Raw genomic sequence first — 25,752 nt, 5'->3', positions numbered from 1 at the left:
GGATTTTCTGACAGGTTCCCTAATAACTTTCAAAACACACTTACAAGCCTTTGTCCTTATATTTAGTTTATGTAAGATGGCTTTTATCTATAAAGAGGGAATCTATTGACTAGTAAAGGGATGTTAATCTTCTATTTAGCAAGTTTTATAAGCCCAATTTTCAAGAAAATGGGTTCTAGAGTCAGAATGTCTAGCTCAAATTCTGTCCCATTGCTTGTTTCTTGTGTGACCTTTACCAAGCTGTTTTCAACATGCTGGCCATCAGTATGTCTCTATCTGTTATATGGGGACACTAATTGTACTCACCTTGGAGGGTTTCTGGAGTATTCAACAAGGTATTACCCAAAAAGTGCTAAGCCAAGTGCCTGATGCATAATAAACAGTAAATAAGCATTATAAAGAGGAAAAAGGATTTGCTGATAAACCTCTTAGAAAGTACCTTAACCCTCAATAAGTATTGGTTAACTCAGTTTTCTTTAATAACATTTTTCTAATCTAAAATATTTAAAATCCACTAAACCCTTTTCATTGCATTCCAGTCATTCACTGGTATTCACGTTGACAGCTAACGCTTCTAAAGCTGGACATTTTTCTCAAATCTCTCTTCTGTCCCTCAGTGCATTTTAGGTTGCATAATTTGTTTTGATTACCCATTCTGAGTTAGAGTACAAAAACTCTCTCCATTTGCCTTTGGAATTTGGCTGACTAATGATTAAATGAAAAATTTGAGAATTATTACATTAGCAACAATTACTCATTTAATATTTAAGTGAACTACTAGCTCTTTAATCAGTGAAATGATGACATCAAGGAGTTGAACCGAAGTGCTTTCCATTCCATTTGTGATTAGTGTGACAACTGCCTATATTTTTATTTATTCCACCTAGGAGGTTTAGATGTATTATTTATGAATTTGATTCCTCTCTCTGCATGAAATATTAAGACTAGATATATACAGAGATGTAATGGGAAGTGCTGATTTTTACCCAGCAGTAATAGAAAAACCTGATGGCCAAAAAACTCATATTTAAAGGGTAGAAATTGTGATGGACTGATTTACTTACACTATTTCTCAAACTGTAAAGCTGAGTAGTTAGTTTTGTCGGACTTCTGAAATACGTGATAAAGTTGCCACGTTCTCAGGGAAAAAACAACCCAAACAAGAGGTGGAGCTTGTACTTTTAGTTTTCAGCTATGTTAGAAGTTAAATTAAGGGATAAGTCTCATAAAGTTATTCATGAATCCTACAGTGAACTCTTTGTTATACTAACTGGTTTATAGCTTACGTATAATGATAAATAAAAGCATATTGTCCTTAAACAGTGAGTAGGTCCATTGATGGTGCCTACAAAATAAGTCATAGACACCACATTGCATATGCTGCGGCCTGGGTTCCCTCCCTTCTTTTGGTTATTCTACTTTAGGCCAGTGCGATAGCACCCTGTCTCTATTCAGCAATCCTTCAGCACAGACTGCTCAGCACTAAGAAGTTGGGCAAGTGAGTGAAGAAGGGAAGGATTGGGAAGAAAAAAACTATATATAAGCTTCACATGAATCATGTCTCTATTGAACATTGGGGATGGGTGTGGTGGGGAAGGAAAGCATATTTAAAAGAGCGATAGTCTGTTTTAAACAAATACATTTTCACAGTGGGTGGAGCATAGGCTGAGTGGATGGGGATATGACATTTTAGCATTGTTAAAATGCAAAAAAAAAGTCTGTATAAGAGTGAAAAAAGTAAGGATACACCTCTGGTAAACTATTTACATAGAATTTTGGTCATCAGCCTATTATGCTGGAATCACATTTACATTTTTGATAACACACTTTCCTTCTTTCTCATCCCATATCTAAATCAATAGCAAATCAGTCAATGTTCAGTTCAAAGCATAGGTAATACTTTGCCCCTAATTATTGCAAACCTATCTGAACTGATCATGTGCTTCCAACACCATTTCCCACAACCCATTCTTCACATGGTACAATGGTTTAATCTGAATACAATAACATCAAACCCCAAAAGCATTTAGAACAAATCCAAACTAGTTTTGTACTCTCACTAAGTGTTAGTACCATTGCCTCTGGGGTCTGCTCTTCCATCTCACAGTCCTCCCTTCACCTACTGCAACATCAGGGTGCCTTGGTTGATGGTCTCCTGATATCCAGACACATTCCAGGCTTGAAGCTTTTCTCTCGCTTTTCCCTCTGCCTAAAAATGTGTTACCCACACATTGCCATTGCTCATCTCTCATTATACTCAGATCCAAGCTCAAATATGATCTCTTCAGATTGGCCTTCCTTGTCCATCTGCCTAAGTAGAATTCCTCCATCATTCTACATTTATTTAATCTGGTCTCCTTTTCTTCTCAATTTTTTAAGGTTTTTTTTTTTTTTTTTTTTTTTTTTTTTTTTTTTTTATTTTGTTTGGATCCAGGAGCTTCTTCCAGGTCTCCCACGTGGGTACAGGGGCCCAAGGGCTTGAGCCATCTTCTACTGCTTTCCTAGGCCATAGCAGAGAGCGGGACAGGAAGTGGAGCAGCCAGCTCTTGAACCAGTGCCCAGGTGGGATGCCTGCACTGCAGGCGGTGGCTTAATCCACTATGCCACAGCGCTGGCCCTTGTTTTTGAGTTTTGTCTGTCTTCTCCCACTAGGATGGGGTCTCCTCAAAGAAACTGTTTTTTCACCTTTATGTCTGCACTTATATCAGTGCCTCACACATAGCAGGTACTCAAAAATAAAACAAAATCTTTGTTTGCAAAGTGCTAAAAGAATCTCCACAGAACTATACATGTTAAAAGTATTATGCTGCTATTATAATGAAATAAATTTAAATAAATTTATATTATATTGCAACTAATCCTTTTCCAAAATAGTAGTTTGAGGATATCTATTCCTTTCTTTTTCTGATTAATATTTCTATTGCCTTATTTAATACAGGCAGACCATATTTGACCTGAAGTAAAATTAAGCTCAAGTTGTCATTTCAAAACTATGTATTTATATAAAATCTACAGATTTTTGAAGTATAGTTGAGAATAAGCCATATCATCATATTGTTTTAAATGTTCTTAAATTCTTATTTTCTTGAGGGTCCCTGCTGTGGCATGGTAGGTTAATTCTCTGCCTGCAGCACCAGCATCCCATATATAGGTGCCAGTTCATGTCCTGGCTGCTCCTCTTCTGATCCAGCTCTCTGCTTATGGCCTGAGAAATAAGTAGAAGATGGCCCTAGTGCTTGAGCCCCTGCACCACGAGGGAGACCCAGATGAAGCTCCTGCCTCCTGGGTTCAGATCAGCTAAGCTCCAGCCTTGTGGCCATTTAGATCTCTTTAGCCCTCTCCCTTTCTCTCTCTGTAATTCTGCATCTCAAATAAATAAATAAATCTTTAAAATATTCTTATTTTCTCTCCCCCTTAATCTATGTCTTCCAATCATATACATTCTGAATATTGAAAAACCACACTGGTCTCTGGGTTAACTGGGACACGATTCTTTTGCTGAATCGTCTCTTTTCATTTCCCCCTTTGCTTGACTAATCCAGTCCAGCTTAAATTCCTGTGGATTGATTTAAATTCTCTGATACATGGGATCGGATGAGAAAAAGAGGCACTATTTAAGCAAGCTATTGACACTCTGATCAGTTTAAATGGAATCAAGTGAAGGAATTGACATTCTCTTACACTTCTAATGGTGGTATAAATTGTCTAACTTTGCAGGAAAGCAACTTGTCAATATGTCTACAAGTACTTCCACACATTCTGTTTAATATAGAAATTCCTATTCTAAGTGAGTGATTGGATAAATAAAGCAAAAATGCATGCTTTATTTCTCTCTTACACTTATAATAGTGAGAATTGAAAACATTAAAAGCAAGGGACTGGTTAAATAACAGTTCAGAAATAAAAGGAAATATTAGAGAGTCATTACATTTTGCTATGAGGATGTTAATTAATACAAAAATGGCCATTCATAAAATATTGGGTGAAAAATACACAAAACAATATAGTTCATGGTTCAGTTGTAAATACACCAATATTCACATCTTTACATAAAAATAATTTCATTGCATAAAAAGAGGACCAAAATATTGATACTATAATGCAGAACTTTTTTTTTTTCAATTTGCCTAATCCATATGACACTGAGCCATATGATAATCCATATGATACACAGTGCCTTGAATGCAGATGCAAAAATACCATTAAGCCCTGGTCTCCTAGCCTCTTTCCCTTTGCTTAAAGTGTCTTCACCATGCCTTTATCATTGCTAATCAACCATTTCTTACTAAAATTAACTCACTGAAGAGAGGCAGCAATGTAGCTGGTGCTACAAGTTTAAATAGCCAGACTCATGAGGTTATTTGTTTCTCCAATTGAAAACACCTTGATGGTCAGTATTATCTCAAGGGGTTTCTTTTTTCCAGATTTACTGCAGAAAGTAATTACCACTTGCTTGTAGTCCCCAGAAGGACAGAATCCCACCTGTTCATCATAAAAGTCCCCTAAAGAACATGGTATCAAAGGAAGTCCATAAACAGTGTCAATCAACAAGGAACCTGGACATGCTCTGAATATGCACCTCTCATCCTAAATTCAATCTGTAAGAAACTTTACTCTTAATTTCTTGTGCAGCTCAGGAATTAAGCAACAGTGGCCTAACCCCTTGATCTGCCCTCTGCAATAAACACCTTCTTTATTCCACCATCTCTAGGTCAGTGATTGGGTTTTTGAGTGTCAGGTGAGTGGATCCACATTTGGGGGTTCTATAGCCACTCCAACCGGATTTGGGGGTTTTCTATCTCAAGGCCTACACCCATGACTATCTTCAAGCTGAAATACATTTAAGGTGAGAAGTGACTTCATGCAGCCTGACCCAGAGATAAAATTTGGAATAAATCAGCTTTGTCTTGGATCAATTCTCATTTTTTTAAATGTCTTCTCTAACTTCCTGTTCTTTTTTTCTTTCTCATTTTGCAAAATTACTTCTCACAGCAGGAAATCTACTCTTACATGTTCTTCCATGTATTCCACTAAAGTTGTTTATTATCTAGATACTGCCTCAGAATCAGGATAGGGTTCTCATATTTTATTCATTCTAAAATCACTTTTCTAGGAAATGCAGAATTCTAAAGAATGATTCCTTTAGGAAGCATTTTTGGGTAATTAATCTTGGATTGTTTAGAAAGAACAGTTTTGTTGTCTGGTAACTGGTGAAGAGAAGAAGTTATACTCTTCCAAGTAGTAATTTACATGTAAATAGCAATCACCAAATAGCAACAATAGCATAACAATGATTGTGCAGCTGTTTGCATATCATTTGCTTTCTAGGGGCCCCCAAAGAGAAAAGAAAACATATAACCTAGGACAAATCAATCCTTTCTTTTCTGTTTTGTCTTTGCTATATTACTACTGTATGTTTCCAGCTTAACCTGTACCCAGCTGAGAATACAGCGATGCTGTGTTTATGCTACTGGACATTTCCAACCCAAGCCAAGTGAGAATGGAGTATAATGAAAGAGTTCCCTGCCCCTTGTTTTTCACAGGAGACCACCCCGTAGGCATATCCAAGTGTTCCTTGGTAACTAAAATTCAAAGAATATCTGGAATATTGTTTTTTGAAAATCATCTCTTTTAAAAGATGATTAAAAGCTCACATGCTGACATGGTTAATATAGAAAGTTTCTAAACTTATGAAATAGAAATTTTAAATGTCAGCCACATGTTTTCAACTTTTTTCATGTAAACAATGCAATTTGAAAAATACAAAGAACATTATAGCAACAATGCTTTTTAGTCACTAAAAGCTATTTCCTTGCCTATTTTATAATTTGAAACAGAATTTCTTAGCAATTATATGTAAGAAACATTTAAAAAGAGATGGATATTCCTGAAGAGAGAAAACATATTCTCCCCATTAAAATGGCTTATTGTTTTCCAAAGCTTTTGATTATGGTCAATTCTGTCAACCTTTGAATGGGCAGGTAATTGTGTAAACCATGAAATATGACATTAATATAAAATCAGTTTCCAAAATGAAAAAGATGCATTAGTTAAAATCCAAAGTAATTACAAGTCCTCATTAACTCAGCACAGCTGAAGACAATAGATAAGTCTAAAATGCTGCCTGACTTCAAATCAATTCCTTGTTATTGAATAGTTTGCAGGCAGTAATTTATTATTGACTCAAAGAGTCATTTGCATTTTATATCAATGACTGTTTTTTATTTCTATGACCAAATAATAATAGACAAGCATGGGTAAAAGATGCTGCAATCTAATGAGCAGTCTTTACCATAGCCTTTCTCATCTTTCTTCTGATCTGATTGCAAGAAATTCAGAATCACAGTGGAAGTCACCAACTTGCTTTCTGCTATAGTGAGCAAGTCTAGTCCAGTGGCAGTGAGGGTCTCTCTTGCAAGCCCTCAAAGGCCACCTTTGAAAATATCACTTTAGAAGCAAATTTAAAGTCATGATTTGTAAAAGTATCCAGTGCATTTAAAGACAGTTTTCATACTTGCATTTACCTCATATCACAGCTTTATATTAGATATTATCTTCAATTTTGACAAATTTCTGAAAATTTCATGTCATATCAATTACATGCATGGGGAAAGGAAACCTTGAGGTTCAACAGTTAGACAAATTTTTCCAGTCTGTTTTGAATTCACAATAGGGTTTTGTTACACAGCTCAAACTCATTATCACAAAGTGAGTCAGGTTCTTCCACGTCTTCTAGTGAAACACATAGCCCAAGATACACTCAATGATAATGCTTGAGTGTACAGACATTCTATTCAGTTGGTTTATACAAGTGAGTAATATTCACTTATGGAATAACAAAGAGCCATGTTCTTAGTATATATGCAATATAATGCTTGGTATATTGATATGCCATTCTTTAGAAGTCCTACCATAGTGTACAGATTTTTCAATAATCTTAGACATTTAGGCAACTTAAAATCTTGTTCTTGACTCTTATAATAACAGTGGCAGCTATTAGATCAGGCACAGAGAGTTTCAGATGGTAGAGGATACTAAAGTGAAATTGTGCAAATGGCTCTAGGCTAAGAAGACTAACATTTGTTGAGCAGATGTCATGTGACAGATATTTTAGATGTATTATTTCATGCCATTCTCTCAGTCATTATTTTGGAGCAGATATTGTGAGGATAGAGACCTGCATTTGGGCATTTTTTCTTCTTGTAGAAGAATTCAGTGACTATAATCTAACAGGCAGCAGCTGGAAAACAGCATTATTTATTACCAGCATTGTGGAGGTCAGGGATAGAAGTTTAGGGAATTGACTCACTCAAGGTGACAATGCAAATCAGTGCTGAAGCTGGATTGGGACATATGGGGAACTCAGATTCTGGACACTCACCCCAGAAGTGCATGGTGATTTTAAAATGGGTATGCAGTGTTCTTCCCTACAGCCTCTCTCTTCAGAAAAAGGAGGAGAGAATGTTCTGCTTATTTCAGTCTCTGCTGCTGCTTTTCTTTTGCCTGCATACAAACCCAGCCAACTAAGTAGGGCTGACCATGTGACTTCGATGGACACATTTTCTGGCTGGAAAGGAGTCAGGGAAGCTGAGAATTTCCTCACTTGCCACCTGTGATGTGCTTTCCAGGCAGGCAATTCAATTTACACTACTCTCCAAAAACAGCTTCTTGGAAGCTGTTACCAGTCTTTCATTTGCGTTGCTATGTGCCAACACTTTCTCTTCAGAAGAAGTTTAAATCTTACATTTTACTTTTTACCAACCATCCAAACTTTCAAGAAGAATTATGAAAAATCTACACATGAGACAATGAAAACTTGTCTTCTCTAGATGAGATTAGTTAAAAAAATAAGTATAATAAAAATGTATGACGTGATCATTCCACAGAGAATGTTAGGTTGCATTAGACAATTATCCTTCTTTCTCTTTGGATCTCAGAAGTTATTTGATTCACACCTTGAAAAAACAAATAAATAAAGGCATAAATTGAGTTTACACGACTCTTATCAGGGAACCAAATTCATACTAATTATTTTTCTTTAAAAAATTGCCTGAGGTAGTCAAGTTAGTCATCAGTAACACATGAATAAAGTATGTTTGCATTATTCTATGTCCAATTTATTACCATAATTTTTATAAAAGGGGATATCTCCCATGATTCATGAAGTGTTGTACTAATTGCTCTTGCGTAACATAAATGTAGTTGTGACTTCTTGCTTTACTGTTTGATTAGCATCTTTAGTTTTCCTTTCGGCAAGGAAAAGTGGAGAATTTGCTTTTTCTTTACATGGATCTGCTATTGGAGAATGAATTATAGATGAATTTTGCTGGCCCAGCACTTGGGAGGACCAATGCTCTTATATGTGCTTGCTTCTACTAATGGAGCCCTTATGTGAAATTTGGGATAAGAACAATGCATGCCTGGAGCCCTAGTTTGGGCCACGGGCCAGGAGGGTTTATGGTTTTAATGGTTGATGAACTGTATTAGAGTACTAGCAGAATGGAATATCGGGCTAAGATGTTGTCTTCCGAAAGCAATAATGACTTCAGACAGAACCATCCAACACATTCTCTTCTTCTTCCCTCTTGAGGTCATTGGCCTGAATTTTTCATATAAATGGCTTGAGGTAATATGTGTATGTAGAACCACAGTTTTCTCTGTGTAGAACACATTAGCTCATATATGAATATATTTCTTGGTTTCTGAGTTTCAAAAACAAGAATACTTAAAAATATTATTTTGAAATCATGTCCAATTTCCATTTAAATAGTCTTAAGTCATGTGCATGGAATGAGATAAGACAATCTCAAACTTCACTAACATCATATGCTTTATCTCACAAGATTGTCCTCTGAAAATATTGTGGGTATACACTACGATTATGGTCATTTTTTAATAGGATTCTTTAGCTTTCAGAAAAATGGCCAAGACAGGAGCTTCTTTTTTCTCTGCCCCCAATCTCTTGGTAACATTACTTGCTGGATGTCTTGTGGTGTTAGTCCTGCTCTCTCCATGCAGGAAACAACAGCCTTTGAAACATTCTTCTCAACTTTTCCCCTCAGAGCACTTCTCTCTTAAGGCTTCTGATTCTGTTTTGTTATTCAATCAAGATATATATGATATATCTTGCATTATATAGCTATGTGAGTATTTTTGTCTATATGCAAATGCCCTTTTATATATATATATATATTTAGTAGTCATCACTAAATGTTTTCTGTCACTGATAAGCGGACTATATGATATTGTCCTCTTTAATTAGATCTAATAGTTGATGGGAATAAAATGGCAGCTTGTACCTGCCACATAGAAAAATCATGTCAGTAACCAAAGCCGTTTTGCTAATAAACAACTCTGTACTTCTAGGCTGGAATTCTCAGGACACATCCAGGTTTATACCACATTAAATCAAGCATTCTTTCTTAACCTGCTTTTACAGCAGTCCGCAAAATTCACTTCATCTTATTCTGAGATTTGGCCATGGGGGAGGAGGTGATCTTCAGGAAACTGACCAATGCTGGATGGAAGCAGATGGTAAGTGTCATCAGTAATGGGTGGATTGGGGTGGTTCCTCCAAGATGGGACAAAATGGTGGGGAATCCTTATAACATTAACATCTACTTCATGGAACGGTTGCGACAATTAAATGAATTAAATTATAAAATACCAAGCACAGTAGCTGGCACATAGCAGGTGCTCTGTACTTGTTGAATGAATTATTGAGAAGACATGTAAATTCAGTTCTCAGGAATGAGTGAGAAGTTGCTACATGGAGAAAATATAGTCAGAACAGAGCAATTTTTTAAGGACTAACAAGTAAGTTCAGGTAGATAGAAATACCTCCTATAAGAAGGATCTGAAAAGTAAATTTGGTCCTAGATTTAAAGAACTTTTTACATACTGCACTAAATGTTTAAACAGTGGACAATGGGGGGGGGTCACTGATGATTTCTAATTAATGTGACATATTAAATCAAAGTGTAGAAAAGAAGATAAAATAAAAAAGGTAAAATAAAAAAGTGATAGAATTTTAAAGCATAAGTTATTTAATTAATTTGAGATAGAGATTAATGAAAATATTTTAAAACTCCACCAGGCACTGTTTTGACTATTTCACAAAACTCACACTTTGGAATATGATCAAAATATAGATATACAACTGGGCTGACAGCAGTACATGTGTATGATCAGTTACACCCTGTAAATATATAAATAATGAGTATGAGTTGCCAAAGCCTTTCCTTGAGCTTACTCACAGAAATAATCTCAAGAAAAAAGTTTGATCTGAATATTATATTTTCAATCAAATGGTGATATGGTCACAAAAATATAATAATACCTATCTTTTATCTCATATAATGGAACATAAACTAGTAGTTTTGCTTTAAATGGCTAAAAACTAAAACCTTGGATGCATAACTAAAGATCATTGCTATTACATAGGTTCCAAACAGTTAATAGTAGGATAGTTACATGGATGAGAGTTCCAAACACATCACCATCAGAAAGATCCAAGGAAGATATAACAGGTAGATCTGAGGCCTCAGATGGCTCTACTTGAAAATTTGAGACTTGTGTTTAGACATCTGCTTATGTGACATTCATTTAATGATGACACAATGCTAGACATATGCTAGAAGATTAAAATAAATTAAACCAGACTAATTTTACATATATGTAGTCTTTGGAAGTTAACAAAAGCAAAGCCTAGGGAACTGATGTTATTTTTATAGATAAGGTAAAAGTAATCTGAGGCATTTCTGATGATGAAAGATTTGCAGAAAAACTCTATTCAAGACTTTTGGACTTTGTCTTCTGACAGGATTATGGCCCACTTGAATTAAAATGATAAAAATGTGGGTAAAATTATACTCACAGTTTAAATTCTGCATTCAAAATAATTTCAGTAGAAAAACAACATTTGGTATTGTTATTAGCTGTGTAACATCGCTCCAATGGTGAGCCCTCCTTTCATTGTGCCCCCTGATTCCCTTTGCTAACTCATAGGTAGTTCTGAGGCTGTCTATACTAAGATTTTGGTGTTGGCTAGACTTTTACTGTGTTTGAAGATTCAGCTAAGGTCAGGTTGCATGGAGCCACTGGCTACACTGTTAAGAAGATAGCCACTGGCTACATTCGCCTATTTAAACTTAAATAATGAGGCTGGTGCTGTGGCTCAGTAGGTTAATCCTCTGCCTGCGGAGCTGACATCCCATATGGGCACCAGTTCTAGTCCCAGCTGCTCCTCTTCCAGTCCAGCTCTTGGCTATGGCCTGGGAAAGCAGTAGAAGATGGTCCAAGTGCTTGGGCCCCTGGACCCACGAGGGAGACTGGGAAGAGGCACCTGGCTCCTGGCTTCTGATTGCTGCAGCTCTGGCCGTTGCGGTCATTTGGGGAGTGAACCAGTGGACTGAAAACGTTTCTCTCTGTCTCTCCCTCTCACTGTCTGTAATACTACCTCTCAAATAAATAAATAAAATCTTAAAAAAACTTAAATAATTAAGTAAAATATTCTAATATTCAGTGGTACCTATCGCAAACCAAGTGATTAATATTGGCTTTTGTTTTGGACAATATATATATATATATATATATCACTTTGATCATGGCAATATCTATTGTATGCCATGTGTGAAAAGATAAAATTAAATTTCAATAACCGAATTAAATAAAGAATGTAATCATCTATAATTTCTCTAATGAGCAGCATGGAAGTAATCAAATTGTTGTGTTCTTTTCTTTTGACTTAATTCTGCCTTTTGTTTAATCTCAAAATGAGGTGATGGTTCCAAGTTAAAAAAAAAAAAAAAGGCTGAGCCCTGCTGTTCTCTGTCCTCTCCTATTTCTGCCACTACCTACAAGGAATGAAAACATCAGTGGCCTATTTTTCATACCAAAGAAAGAAAGTGATGGTGACAAGGGTCCCGCCACATCTCTGAGGTATCAGAAAGTTGCAGTTCTAACACTGTGTTAATTGAGAAAGAAGTGAGACAATGCAAGGTTGGTTGTTGTATTTGTGGTGTCTGCTTATATATAGTATATAATTATCAGGGTATATACCAGGAGAGATATGTACCAGGCTGCAGTACTGAACAAACTCGAAATCTAATTTCTTTTTTTTTAAAAGATTTATTTATTTATTTGAAAATCAGAGTTACACAGAGAGGAGAGGCAGAGAGAGAGAGAGAGAGAGGTCTTCCATTCATTGGATCACTCCCCAGATGGCTGCAACTGTCAGAGCTGCACGATCCAAAGCCAGGAGCCAGGAGCTTCTTCTGGGTCTCCCACGTGGGTGCAAGGGCCCAAGGGCTTGGGCCATCTTCTGCTTTCCCAGGCCATAGCAGAGAGCTGGACTGGAAGAGGAGCAGCTGGGACTAGAACTGGCACCCATATGGGATGCCAGCGCTTCAGGCCAGGGTGTTAACCCACTGCGCCATAGTGCTGGCCCCACGAAATCTAATTTCTAAGAACAAAAAAGCCAAGCACTCCTGAACTCACTCTTCAAGGTCAGCTGTAGCCTCTGCTCTTTACTGTCTTCACCCTCATGCTTTACAGGGGTGGAGTGGCCTCTGCCTCTTTTGGTGGCAAAGGGGATGAGAAATGCTAATGCCATTTCTGAGTATTAAAGCCCCTACTCAAAGGGTATTCAGGCATCTTCTACCCACGCTTTTTGACTACATCAAGTCATGGGCCATGCCTTATTTCAAGTCAGTGGTAGGGGCAGTCCCCCCTGTAATGAGAAGACTAGCATCAGATTCTTTTGAACACTCTTGATTGTGACTACAGTGGAAATGCAATCAATATTTTAGGAATAGTTCCCTGTATAATTGTGTATAACAATGAGAAAAATAAATTAAAAGATACAGAAAGGCAAATGCTGCATGAGTTCACTTACAAATGAAGTGTCTAAAATAGTCAAATTCATCAAACCAGAGATTGGAATGGTGCCAGGGACTGGGAGTAGGGGGTGGGAAGAAAAAGCTGGAGAGCTATTAATCAACAGGCATAAAACTTCAGTTAACTAAGATGAATAAGCTATAGAGATCTGTACATTTTATGTGTAGTCAACAAGAACCTATTATATACTTAAGTTTTGTTAAGAGACTAGATTGCGGGTTAAGAGTTACAACTATAACAGAATGAAAAGGAAAAACACCTACTTAATTCATAAACAAACTATTGTAAGAAAGGGAAGGATAATAAGATAACATTGCAGGAAGTATATGGAAATTGTATCCGTGTCTCTTCTGTTAACAGCAATGATGAATAATAGACTGAGACTGGGGATGTTAAGCTCTCTTTAACTACAACCAAACCTTTCATTGCGACAGCTGCTTCAGGGACAAAAATATAACTCTTTTCCGTGTCTCTAGATCACAGAATTAACTTGGATGGTTGATATATGTCTTTCATCCTTTCTGTGCTGTCTCTTTGAGATGCTGACTTATCAGTCTGTTTCAGTCAGTCTCTCTGTCCTTGTTATTTTGTCACTTTCTAAAGTGACCTGCTAACTAGATAATTTAGCTGAAACTGAAAGTTGCACTTGTTTTTAAACAGTATCTATGTGGTCCCACAAGACCCAGCTAAGTAGAAAAAGATCGATCTGACCTTTCCCCTCTCCATCCTCCAATATCTGACCTTGTGTGTCATTTATAACCAAACTCGGTATTGACAGGTCACCCATTAAATATAAAGTATTTCTTTCTCCCTGTCTCCCTTGGTATACCTATATAACCATGTTCTGTTACAGAGAAATTTAGGGTTACAAATTTACTCTGGCTTTCCATTTCTCACATTGACATTTTAGAAAGATCTATATTCTGGTGAAGGATATGGCTTAAAATCCCCTCTTTAATTCAATACTCAGTGGGCTGTTGCACATTCAGGAGCATATGCACAAATGCTGAAAGCTAATAAAACTGCATCGCTGATGCTATCAGAGACTAAGCATTCTCAAATAAAACACTTCAGTCTGAAGCAACATCAATCCCACATTTCACTATTGCTGTAGTAAATGGTTCCCCTGACCCTGGGCTTCTATCAATCTCTGATTCTGAAGATGCAATCGGGCAATCAAATTTGTCATTGGACAGTTAATTAAATAAAAAGCCCTTCGAGGTACTGTTTACAAACAAATATAAGTCATTTTTCTCCTACTGTAGAAAATTAGTCTCCATTATGGATTGCAAATTAGATTTAGAGTACTTTGTTGTACACTTTATGGCTTACGATAGTTGGTTCTGTGTTCTTTTTCTTTCCTAATGGATTTTATAATAACTAGTGAGAAAGCTCATACTGAAGCTCATAGTCTAATTATGAACTGGAACATATTTTGCATTTAAAAATTTTAGAAAATAGCTTAAGAAGTTTCCAGGAAAAACAGTAATCATCTGTTATTGGAAAATACTGATTTAGATAGAATTTCTTATATGTGCATTTAAGTGTTATACTTCTATGCTTGTTTTTTTTTAAAGAAGATTTATTTACCTACTTATTTATTTGAAAGGCATAATAGAGAGAGATAGAGAGAGAGAGAAAGAGAGAGAAAGAAATTTTTCATCTGCTGGTTCACTCTCCAAATAATCCCAACAGGGCAATTTCTGAGCCAGGTCGAAGCCAGGAGCTTGAAATTCCATCCAAGTCTCTCTGGGACTTGCACCAGCACTATGATATGTTACCAGCTGTGGCATAACTCACCATGCCACAAGGCAGTTCCTTCCTATGTATTCTTGTTCAAGTGATTATCCCAGTAAAATGTACTTAAATGCTAAAAGTTTTATTGCTTAGATTTTTAGGATTTATAGAAAAAAATCTGTTCTTTTGTTCTATGATTCTATTTGGAATACAGAATGAATACAGAAATGAATAAGCTGACTATATATGAAGAGAAATAAGAGATGCATTTCTTAGCTCTCATGAGGAAGATGAATAAAGCAGATATTTTTAAGTTTTCTTACAGTCTACATTGTTAGATTGTGCCCTTGATAGTTTTTGCATTTCCTTCTCGATGTTCTTCCAAACAGGAAGAACTACATTGAAAAAAATTATTTACAAAGTGGTTTTGAATCAATGTTATGTAGTATTTTTTATTTTGTTATAAGAAAGAAAAATGATAGAAATATAGCCAGGACCAGTTCTGTATATAAATAAAAAGGAGAATTGCTTGAGTGGACCCCAGGAATGCCTGAAATAGCATCATCTAGTTATCTATTCCTTCCTCCAGACATCTTCTAAAGGAAAATCATCGTAGCATTATTTCTGACTTAACTTTATAGTTTGTTTTTCCTTAATGATTAGAGGAAACCATAATGATATTATCATTCTAGATGATGGAGAGGAGAATTGGTCAAGGGTACTGGAATATCGTTACAAAAGGTGAAGACATGTTTCGCCACACAAATGGTGCATTTCTTTCTATAGCCTAGTTCTATGATAATTTTGTGCAAGAAACAGAGGTAACAGGCCAGCGTGGTGGTGGTGGTGTACTGGATAAAGCCATTGTCTGTGGTGCTAGCATCCCATATGGGTGCCGGTCAAATCCCAGCTGCTCCGCTTCTAATCCAGCTCCCTGCTAATGCACCTGGGAAGGTGGCAGAAAATGGCCCAAGTCCTTGGGCCCCTGAACTTTAATATATGCTGGATACAGTTGTGAGAAAAGGTACATTGGTTGCATTCTTATGGAGTTTATAGACTAGCTATGAGGTCAATCATTATACATATAAAAACAATTACTCAAAATATTAATAAATGCTACTAAAGAAGCATACCAGCTATTATGAGAATATGTATTAGTAAAGTCAAAGAGAGCTTCTTTGAAACCACAAGACAGGGACTCAAGGAGAAAGTGCAGCACAAAATTTTGACTTCTTTACCCAATCTGCTTGTTTCTTCACAAGATCTTCACGGAAGTAAGAGAAACACTACATATAGAGTTCCAAAATAATGGAAGGGGTTATCGGTTCATTTAGCAAGTGCTAATTGAACCTTTACACTGAAAAGGTGTCTCTTGCATTTCAGCTTTCCTTTCCATTCTTCTTGCTAGCTCCCTTGCCTACCAAACCTATGAATTACTGTTCCTCTTTCCTACCTCAATTTCTTCCCACTTCCATCTACCTCACACATGTTGGTCCAGTGATGTTTTCATAAAAGCAATTTGTGTATTGTATTTTCTGTGTTCTTTTGCTAGATAGCATTGCAGCCATTGAATTCCATCCAAGCTTGGTAACATTGGTTAGACAATGCTGTGGAAACCCTGTAATCTCTGCATATTCTCTGCATGATCAACTGCAGTCCTCCCAGGCTCTTTTTCTAGTCTTGTCACTCCCTCCTTTTTTGACTGCACAAATGGTCCATTCCAGTAAAGCCAACCTACTGAGAATGCCCTTTTGTGAATTTTAGTTGGGTCTTGTCTTTACAAGGATATGTTTCCCCCACTATTCTCTAGGAAAATCCTATTCAGTGCTCCAGGTTTCACCTCAAAACAAAACCAAACAAATTTGCTTCCTATGATTTGTGTTTCTAAATACTTTGATGTTACACACACATGTGCATGCATCTATGAAGGGGCTTCACAAAATCAGGAAAAATGCAAGTAAAAGGTAATACACATTTCTGTGAACTTGGTGGAGCCCCCCTTATGTATGCATATATATTTTTTGTTAAGATGTACATGCATGCATATATATGAGAGGTATTCAAAGAATTTGTGGAAAATGTAAGTAAAAGATGTTTCTTTTTTTTAAAAATGCATTTGTTTGAGCACACACACACACACACACACACAGTGCAATCTCCGATCTGCTGATCCCAAAATGCTCCCAAGAAATGGGACTGGGCCATGCCAGGCCAAGCCATGAGGAAATCCATCAGGATTGCCTATGTGTGTGGCAGCTATACAACAACTTAAGTAAAAGCTGGTGTTTCCCGGGGTGTACATTAGCAGGAAGCTGGAATTGGGAGCAGAATCAGGACTCAAGTCCAGGCACTCCAGTATGATTGTGGGAATCTCAAGTGTTCTTGGTGTCTCACCTATTATGCACAAATCCACTCAAAAGATATTTCTTATCTTCTCCCCAATTTTTAAAAATCTATGCATTTTCACAATTTATGGATTTTTATAATATGTATTTTCACAAACTTTTAAATATATAATTCGATCTTTAAAAGTCAAGAGTTTGCTCTTACTTTATAACCTATAGTTTTATAAATACATTTTGCATAAACAGTCATTGATCATCATTTGTGGTAATTTAGAGGAAACACAAAGCAGTTATCAAGCAACCAATGAGTGTATATGTTTCAATTAATCCATAGATTAAATTTTGTTTTTCTTTTGTCTACCTTTAATTTAATTCCTAAAATTGGTTGTGACTAAGGTTCCCAGAAATTTATTTGATTCCATTGTACTGTAGCCTGATTTTAGAAATCACTGACATGTTTAGATACAAAAAGAATAAAACTATTGTGGTGGCATCTGGAAGCAAGCCTTTGATTCTATACTCTAGTGCATGCTGGGATTTGCTGCAATTGTCATAATTAGAATATTTTAATATTGTTTATACCATGAAATTTTTTCATTAAGACAATTGACCTCATGCTAAGATAGAAATGATTTTTAATAAATAAGAATTTATCTACCAGTTGTCAGAAACTCTTCTATTTTACACTAGAGGCTTTTATTTTCCTCAAAATCTGCAGGATACCTGGCATGAAGGAAATGAAACTCTAATTTGCTGACAAGTGTGTAAGCAGAGCAGGAGTGAGGGGAAAGTGGTCTTGGGGATACTTTTATTAGTCTAAGTTTATTATTAGTTTACTTTGTTAATGTCTAAGCTATGTTCAGAAAATACTTCCTCCAAATCCACAAAATGCACATTCCAAATCTACTAAATCTGGGGATGTCAGTTTTTTTTTTTTTTTTTAACTTTTAGCTAAGGCATAAAAAGGAATCAGTATCATTAAGTCTTCCAACTAACAAAATATTCAGTTGCTTTCAGAAGTGGCTGCCTTTGGCAGCGGTCTAAGAACCCCCAACACTGAGCTGTTACAGGGGAGATTTCAGGTGCTGCTAACAGAAAGATACTTGATTTCATATTGTCCGGTTGGGGACACCATTTTGTGCAAATACCATGTCATCTTGTGTTTTGTTTTGTTTGTTTTTTCAGTAGATATGGGAGAGGGGCATAATTATTTCTTCTTGTTCTTAGAAATAATTTAAGGTGATATCATTGGCAAATGCAGATGGTTAAAATCTGACTGGTCTTATCTTCCTTATAAATGTCTTTCAAGCCAACAACAGACACAATTTCTTTTGCTACACAATGATTGTTCCATCCAGTGTAGTATTTACCTGCAAGTTCATTCTATGAAAAAGCAGTGCATACATGCTGTTTTTTAAATTGCAATATTAGAGTTTTCTTTAATCCAGAAGTGTTTTTATCCTCTCCTTTCTCATTCCTCTCTAACTGCTTTCTTCCCTCCATTGCAAAACGCCCCAATCTAAAGAAAGCAAATCTCGGTAAGGCTTTAGAAATAGACAACATTTTACATCAGTCTAAGCCGTTTCGCAGATCTTCATTTGCTTTCTTCCTGGACACATGTTCTGGTTGAGTGTATTTTATCTCATACTGTGCTTTTCAGTGGCCCTTATTTTCTGATTCCTGCTAACTGGGCGTGGCTAGTAGACTACGAGTTAACCCAACAGCTGCGAATCAAGGTGTGGTGAATTTATTATAAAGATTGGCAGTGGCAAAGCTTGCAAGAGTCCTGAGTTCCTGCATCACCCTTTGCAGGAGAATCACCTGAAAAGCAAAAGCTCTTTGAATTTTCCAAGAGCAGAAGTTTCTGTTCACTGATGATCCTGTGAGTTGAAGGCATATTTCAGTTTCGTTACCTAATATACTTTGTTAGCATAATTGAGCATCAAAACTCCTCTATAAAATGTGGCCAATGTTGGCCAAGAAACTTTTCAGTTTGAATACTCTGGGTTCTAAAAGATTTGCCTTTAAGCACAAGAATGTACTGCTGCACAGGGCCTTAGGCCCTGCTAGGAAGCAGGAAGAGTTAGCTGGGGCAATCTTGCCTTGACTTGGAACCAGAACTCTTAAGGGAGACTGCAGGGCATGACAGCGCTGAAAGGACCAGCCGGGGTGGTGACTACAAAGCAGAGGGGGGAAGAGGAGGAAGGAGGATGTCAGATCACCAACTTGGAAGGAAAGCCCTTTACTGTTGCTCCCCCCCCCCAGGAAAAGGCGCACCCCCAGGACAAACTTTCTTTTCTTTTTAAAGATTTACTTATTTATTTGATAGGCAGAGTTAACAGAGAGGGGAGAGAGACAGAAAGTGATCTTCCATCCCTTGGTTCACTTCACAAATGTCCACGGTGGCCACAGCTGGGCCAGGCTGAAACCAGGAGCCTGGAACTTAGATCTGGTCGGGAGAGCCCATGGAAGCCCAGCACAGCTGCGCCTTGTAGTACGCCGGGAACACAGCTGGGGCTGTTTTTGACCAGCCAGTTGTACTTGTTTACTCCCATACTATTTAACGTTGTGTACTTGAGCAGGACGAGGTTACGTGGCTTATCGTGGACCTCTCTGCCGTCATCATTAACTCCCGAGAGTAAGGAGGAGATGTACAGGTCGGCACATGCTCACTCGGACTTACCCCTAATGGTAGAGCTAGAAACATGCCAGGGGATTCCAATTCAGTCCTATCAAGGTGGCATGTAACAATGCCATCTCACTAGTCAAAGTGATCACTTTAAGTTCACAATTGATCATAATGAAAGGATTAAGAGTCAAAGGGATAACATAAACAAGACTAGTGTCTGCTAAAAAATAACTGAAAGAATTAAAAAGGAGAGAACGATCCAACATGGGAAGCGGGATAGATAGCAGAATCATAGAATGGCAGATGTCCTAAACAGCACTCTGGCCTCAGAATCAGCCCTTGAGGCATTCGGATCTGGCTGAACAGCCATGGAAAGCCAAACACTCTGGCAAACAAACAAACAAACAAAAAAAAACAAAACCTAAATGAAAGATCTCTGTGAGTGAGATCCCAGCAGAAAGAATGGGCCATCAAAGAAGGAGGTACCTTTCTCTGAAGGGAGGAGAGAACTTCCACTTTGACTATGGCCTTGTCTAAATAAGATCAGAGTTGGTGAACTCAAGAAGCTTCCATAGCCTTGGCAGCTCATGACAAGAGCCTCAGGGGATTTCTGACGTCATAAATCAGAGTGCCAATTGTTAAATCAACAATGGGAGTCACTGTGCAATTACTTCCCATGTAGGATCTCTGTCCTTAATGTGGTGTACTATGTGAATTAATGGTAAAACTATTACTCAAACAGTACTCTATACTTTGTGTGTCTGTGTGGGTGCAATCTGTTGAAATCTTTACTTAGTATATACTAAGTTGATCTTCTGTATATAAAGATAATTGAAAATGAATCTTGATGAAGAATGGGATGGGAGATCGGATGGTTGCAGGTGGGAGGGAGGTTATGGTGGGAAAAGCCGCTATAATCCAAAAGTGGTACTTTCAAAATTTATATTTATTAAATAAAAGTTAAAAATAAATAAATTAATTAAATTAAAAAAGAGTTTCTGCAACCTTGTTTTGTGTAGTTTTCTTTGGAATTAATGAATGTTACTGCATGAGCCCTCTTGGCCATTGGTTTGCCCTAGCGTGACAATATTCATTGAAGCGGACTTGGAATAATGTGATTCAGTGAGCAAAGTGTTCCGTTCGTTGTCATCTTGTTGGATGAGTTCTTAATGGCTTGTAATTATAAATCCTTCTGACTTGGTGGGATTTTTTTGAGAAGATGCATAAACCAGTATGATACTTGCAGTACTCTTACCATGAGCCCTCTACAAGATAGACAAAGAGATCAGAATTTGCTTCTTGTTTTCTACCAAAGTTTGGTATTTTAACCACCCAGGTGTAACGTTTCTTTGTTTGTAGGCCCAGTTTGTGAAGCTCTTCTAGAAACACCTGTTAAACCCTAGGTCTTTTACTGCCTGCAATCTTTTTTTTCTAGTGATGTGGTAGAAATCCTACATAAGCTTGTGAAAATCTTTTGGCTCAAGTAACCTCTTTGAACAAATCAGCCTCTGAGTGTGAGTTTCCTCAACTGTAAAACAGATGTTACAAACTTTTCAGTTCTAAAGAGAATAATAGTTCCCTAAATCGGTGCAAGGTACACTGCCCTGTCTTCATTACAGGGCTACTAGCATGTATCTTTCTATGCTTCCCACTGTCTAGTGGAAAGTAGATTCTCTCCTGTAGTTGATATAAAGTATAATTTGAAGATTTGGGGTGCAGATATGGTGAAGAACACTTGCCCAGGACAAAAACTGGAGTGGGGCATCAGTGAGTACTTGGGTCCATGCACCCAGGTAGGAGACGGAGAAGAAGCTCCTGGCTTTGTATCGGCTCAGCTCTGGCCATCGCGATCATTGAGGAAGTAAACCAATGGGTGGAAGAGCTCTCTCTTTGTCCCCCTCTCTTCTGTAACTCTATCCTTTCAAATTTTTTTAAAAAAGAAAATTCATGGAAAATGCATGTTATGCAAACTATGCATGGATTTGAGTTTGGGGCACTAAATAAGCATTTCTTGGAATTTCATTTCTCCATGAACTTTTTGAAGTATTGGGATGTGATCACCTACCTATCCTCATCAAAGGAAAACACCGGATGGTCTCTGATTTATGAACTTAACTAACCTAGCTGAAGTCAACAGTTGCCTTCACCTTGGGATTCATACTGTTGATACTTCATGTTGTCTATAAATGAGGTCAGGATCGTATTTGCTATATGCAGAAATGTCTAGGTCTGTATTTGGTTTCTAGAGAGTACTCATCCAAAGATATATGACTACTTGTTCCGGAACTTTTTGATCCTATGCCCATTTTATGGTATCTGAAAATTATTCTTTTCAAAATATACCAGTTTCTGTGTACTGAGTGTTTTCTTAATTTGGTTTCAAAGTAGTATGTGAGAAGCAGAACATTTGACAATTTTCAGTTTTACTTTACAAAAGATAAAGTCTTTGACTTTGTAAAGGATTTCATAACTTCTATTTACTTCATAATTTCCGTATTTATATTCATCTGCTGTAAGTCGGAGATCTTTGTAATCTCTTGCGGATATGCTAGAAAAAATAATCATTAGCCCTTGGAAGTTGCAGAGTATAAATCAAGGACTGCTCATGTTACAAAAAGCTGTTCTAGTAGGAATTTTGCCCAAACTGAAGAAAGTGGTCTAATTATAGCATCCGTTTCCCCTGTAGTGTCTACAGGCACTGGTAGGGAAAAAGTTAAGTAATTAAAATAAACTCTGCTCTTCAACCCCGCACCAACTGAAGCAAAGTTGGATTTACAGGATTACATTGCTCCTTCCAAAGGTGAGTGAGTTCACAGATGAAACACGCAGCATCCTGTGTGGAACAGTGTTATTAAAAATGAGATTTCAAAGTAAAAGAAACAGCTACATCAAACCTCACCTCATTGAGGCAAGGTTACAGAGCTGTAAACACTTGGAGTGCTTTCCCCCCTGGTTTTAACAAGGAAAGTGTAGAAAGTGTTCTAATTCCCATTACAAGGTTGTCAGAGCAAAATTAGTACATGATGCGCTCCAAGACACGGATTGTTCGGGATTTACTGACGCGTGAAATCAGAATTAGGCAAAATGCTAAAATTGGGAGGAAATCTGGCAAAGACTCATTTGCAACTACTGAAGTGTCAATAAAAATATTAACATTTTAAAAGAGCCTTTTCTCTTCATAAAGTCTAAAGGGCATTATGAATGTACCTGTTCTAATTATTCTTTTCTCACTGATCTTCATCATCTAACCTTTAAAAAGCCATTTCACTAGGATGTGGATAAAAATATCGGGCAGCATATATGCAGAATGATTGGAAGGCGTCTGACTAAGTGACTATCTTCTAATTCATTTAATCAGGAGTTACAAATAGAGGTTCAAGTGCATTATTTCAGAGATAAGAAAACTAACACCTAGAAAGTTAAGGTTGGAGGGGAAATTTTTACATTGTGTGATAGTAAGATGAGCTTTAAACTTAGAGCCCTTTGTTCTTTGTGTTCTCCAAAATTACACAGCTAGTTAGAGATTGAATTCATATATAGAGATTGAATTCAGTTGTCCAGTGTTAATGTTCAAATTGTTAGAATACAGAAGGGAGGGGCCAGCACTCTGGCATAGTAGGCTAGGCTTCTGCCTGCAGTATCAGCATCCCACATGGGTGCAGGTTTGTGTCCTGGCTGCTCCTCTTCTGATCCAGCTCTCTGCTTATGGCCTGGGAAAGCAGAAGATGGCCCAAGTGTTTGGGTCACTGCACCAGAGTGGGAGACCCATATGAAGCTCCTGGCTTCAGATGGGCTCAACGCTGGCCATTGTGGCCAGCTGGGGAGTGAACCAGTAGATGGAAGCCCTTTCCCTCTGTCTCTCCCTCTCAAACTCTGCCTTTCAAATAAATGAATCTTAAAAAAAAAATACTGAAGGGAAGGAAGTCATATATTCTGGACAAAGATTATTAACAATTTTAAAAATCTCTCCTAACATTTTCTTATGGCCAAGGACAGATAAAATATCAAATATGCATTTCAATAATATTTTTAGTATCTATTCTTTAAAATACTTTACATTTTTACTACATTGTACACTGCTTTACATCTTGCATCCTTGAAACTTTTCTAACCTCTGGAAAGTGGCCTTCTGAGGACTTCCTCCTGCTCTTATTCCATAGATTGGATTTTCTTTCTTTAACATTTTTTCTACCCCTCAAATGTGGTATTTGCTCCAACTCTGTACTTGTTAATGTGTGTGTACTTTATTGTGTCTAAGTCGGTGGTGGTCACATCTCAGCCTTTAAACAGAGGTTCTATTTAGAAACTCTACTTTTTTCAAGATAGAATTATTTCTCCCACCTGTCCCCATTATAACACCAGTAATTCATTTTCCCAATCAAAACAGCAATTCTTTTCACCTGTACTCTCTGTAAACAACAAATCATCCATAAAATCCATTGTTTCTTATATAGTAGGCAGCAGATGAATACTAGTATACTTTGTTCCAGTATGAAAAAACTGAGATACAGTGATGACCCTTTTAACAGATTGGAGAAAGTAAAAAGAGAATTTGGGTCAGGAAGGATACTCGGGGATTTCTCCAGAGTTCAGTGTAACAATCAAGCAGAGAAAATAGTATGGACAAGGACATGCTAAAAAGGGATGTGAGAAGTTCAGAGGACATAAGACATTATTGAGCATCAAAACAGAAGGCTGGTTGGCAGGAAACAAAGCTAGAGAAGTGGATTGCCTTTGCCTTCCCTTTGTTCTCATCCTCTTAGTCATTTCCTCCACTGTGTTTTGCTGCCAAAATATCATGTGTATTGAACAAATGTGTTTCTCTGTCACTGGTCTTGCCCACTAATCTTTGATAAATGCTGTTTTCCATGTTCATCTTCCACTCTTATATTCTAATATCCCAAGTTTACATCTCCTAGCTTGGGTTCAGTCAACATCAGATCATTCAACTACCTTGTCCTGTATTCTACGCCTATGAAGACCTCATTATTACCGGAACACTGCTATTTTAATTTTATACATTAGATTCTTTTGTTCCCCTTATCTGAAATGGCTTCTTTGCCAAACAAACTCCTACTTCTCATCACAAGTCCACATAAGGTCTCATATCTTCCAGGGCAACTTCTGGATGACTTTTGACGTCTTATTAGTGTTGGTCAAAGAAAAGTGGGATTCTTAGTCCATTTTCCATTGCTAATAACACAGGCTGTGGAAGTCATTAAGATGAGAGATTTTGGCTCATGGTTCTGGTCCAGTAATGGACTTTTGTGGTAGCAAAGACCTGAGGTAGTACAGAGCATAAAGGTGGAAGAGTAGAAAACACATGTTTGTTTTAAAACCTCTTAAAAAGCCACCGGTGTTCAATCATGGGGGCTTGGTCATGAAGACGTTACCACCAAACCCTACTCATGTCCCAAGGGCTCCAACTCTAAAAACCATACATAGTTTATACCCTTGTAATGTCTCACAGTGATACTACACTTGATCTTAGCCAAAAGGCTGAGAAGCGATAATGTCTCACAGTGATGAAACTTCAGTATCTGTTTCCATAGGGGGAAACCAAATTTGGATCACAGCAGTGAAGAGTTTGTTCTACTCATAGGTTAGATTGGCCTATTTTAGGAAGATCAGTTTAAGTTGCCCAGGTTGGTGTTTGATGTGGCAGTTAATCTGCTGCTGAGGATGCCTGTGTCTCATACAGAGTTCCTGATTTGAGTCCCAGCTTTGCACTTCTGATAAAGCTTAGTGCTAATGTGCACCTTTGGAGGCAGTGGATGATGGCAAAAAGACGGAAAGCCTGCCTCCCGGCTTCATTCTGGTACAGCTCTGGGTGTTGCAGGCACTTAGGGAGTGAACCAGCAGATAGAAGATCATGCTGATTTCTTTCCATCTTTCTTTCTTTTAAGACAATTTAAAAAAATTCAAGTTGCAAATTAGAGAAAATTAGTAAGCCAGTAGCTGGACATTTGCTCTTCTCACCTGCCAAGTCATGTAATTCACATGCTGGCCAACTTCTGAGAAAGACAGGCTGTTCTGAATATGGAAAAGCTATCACACAGCTAATGGAAGCCAAGAAGTCCAAAATACTTTTTCTTTATATAACATTTCTTCTGAAACAATATTTTTGGACTTAATTTGATTAAC

At 37.3% G+C, this 25,752-nt stretch overlaps 1 protein-coding gene and 1 pseudogene across 2 annotated transcripts in view; both read right to left on the bottom strand.

Moving 5' to 3' along the window:
• The window catches only part of CNTN5 (contactin 5), a 1,376,886-nt gene that overhangs the window by 224,406 nt on the left and 1,126,728 nt on the right, over positions 1-25,752 (bottom strand). The window lies entirely within an intron of this gene.
• Positions 24,977-25,119, bottom strand: LOC127485410 (U2 spliceosomal RNA; annotated as a pseudogene).

This window comes from Oryctolagus cuniculus, chromosome 1 (assembly GCF_051225735.1).
Source record: "Oryctolagus cuniculus isolate XC-2025 breed Fujian yellow rabbit chromosome 1, ASM5122573v1, whole genome shotgun sequence".
Taxonomy (NCBI): domain Eukaryota; kingdom Metazoa; phylum Chordata; class Mammalia; order Lagomorpha; family Leporidae; genus Oryctolagus; species Oryctolagus cuniculus.
Note: the sequence above shows the minus strand (reverse complement) of the source record. Positions and strands in the feature narration are given on the sequence as shown.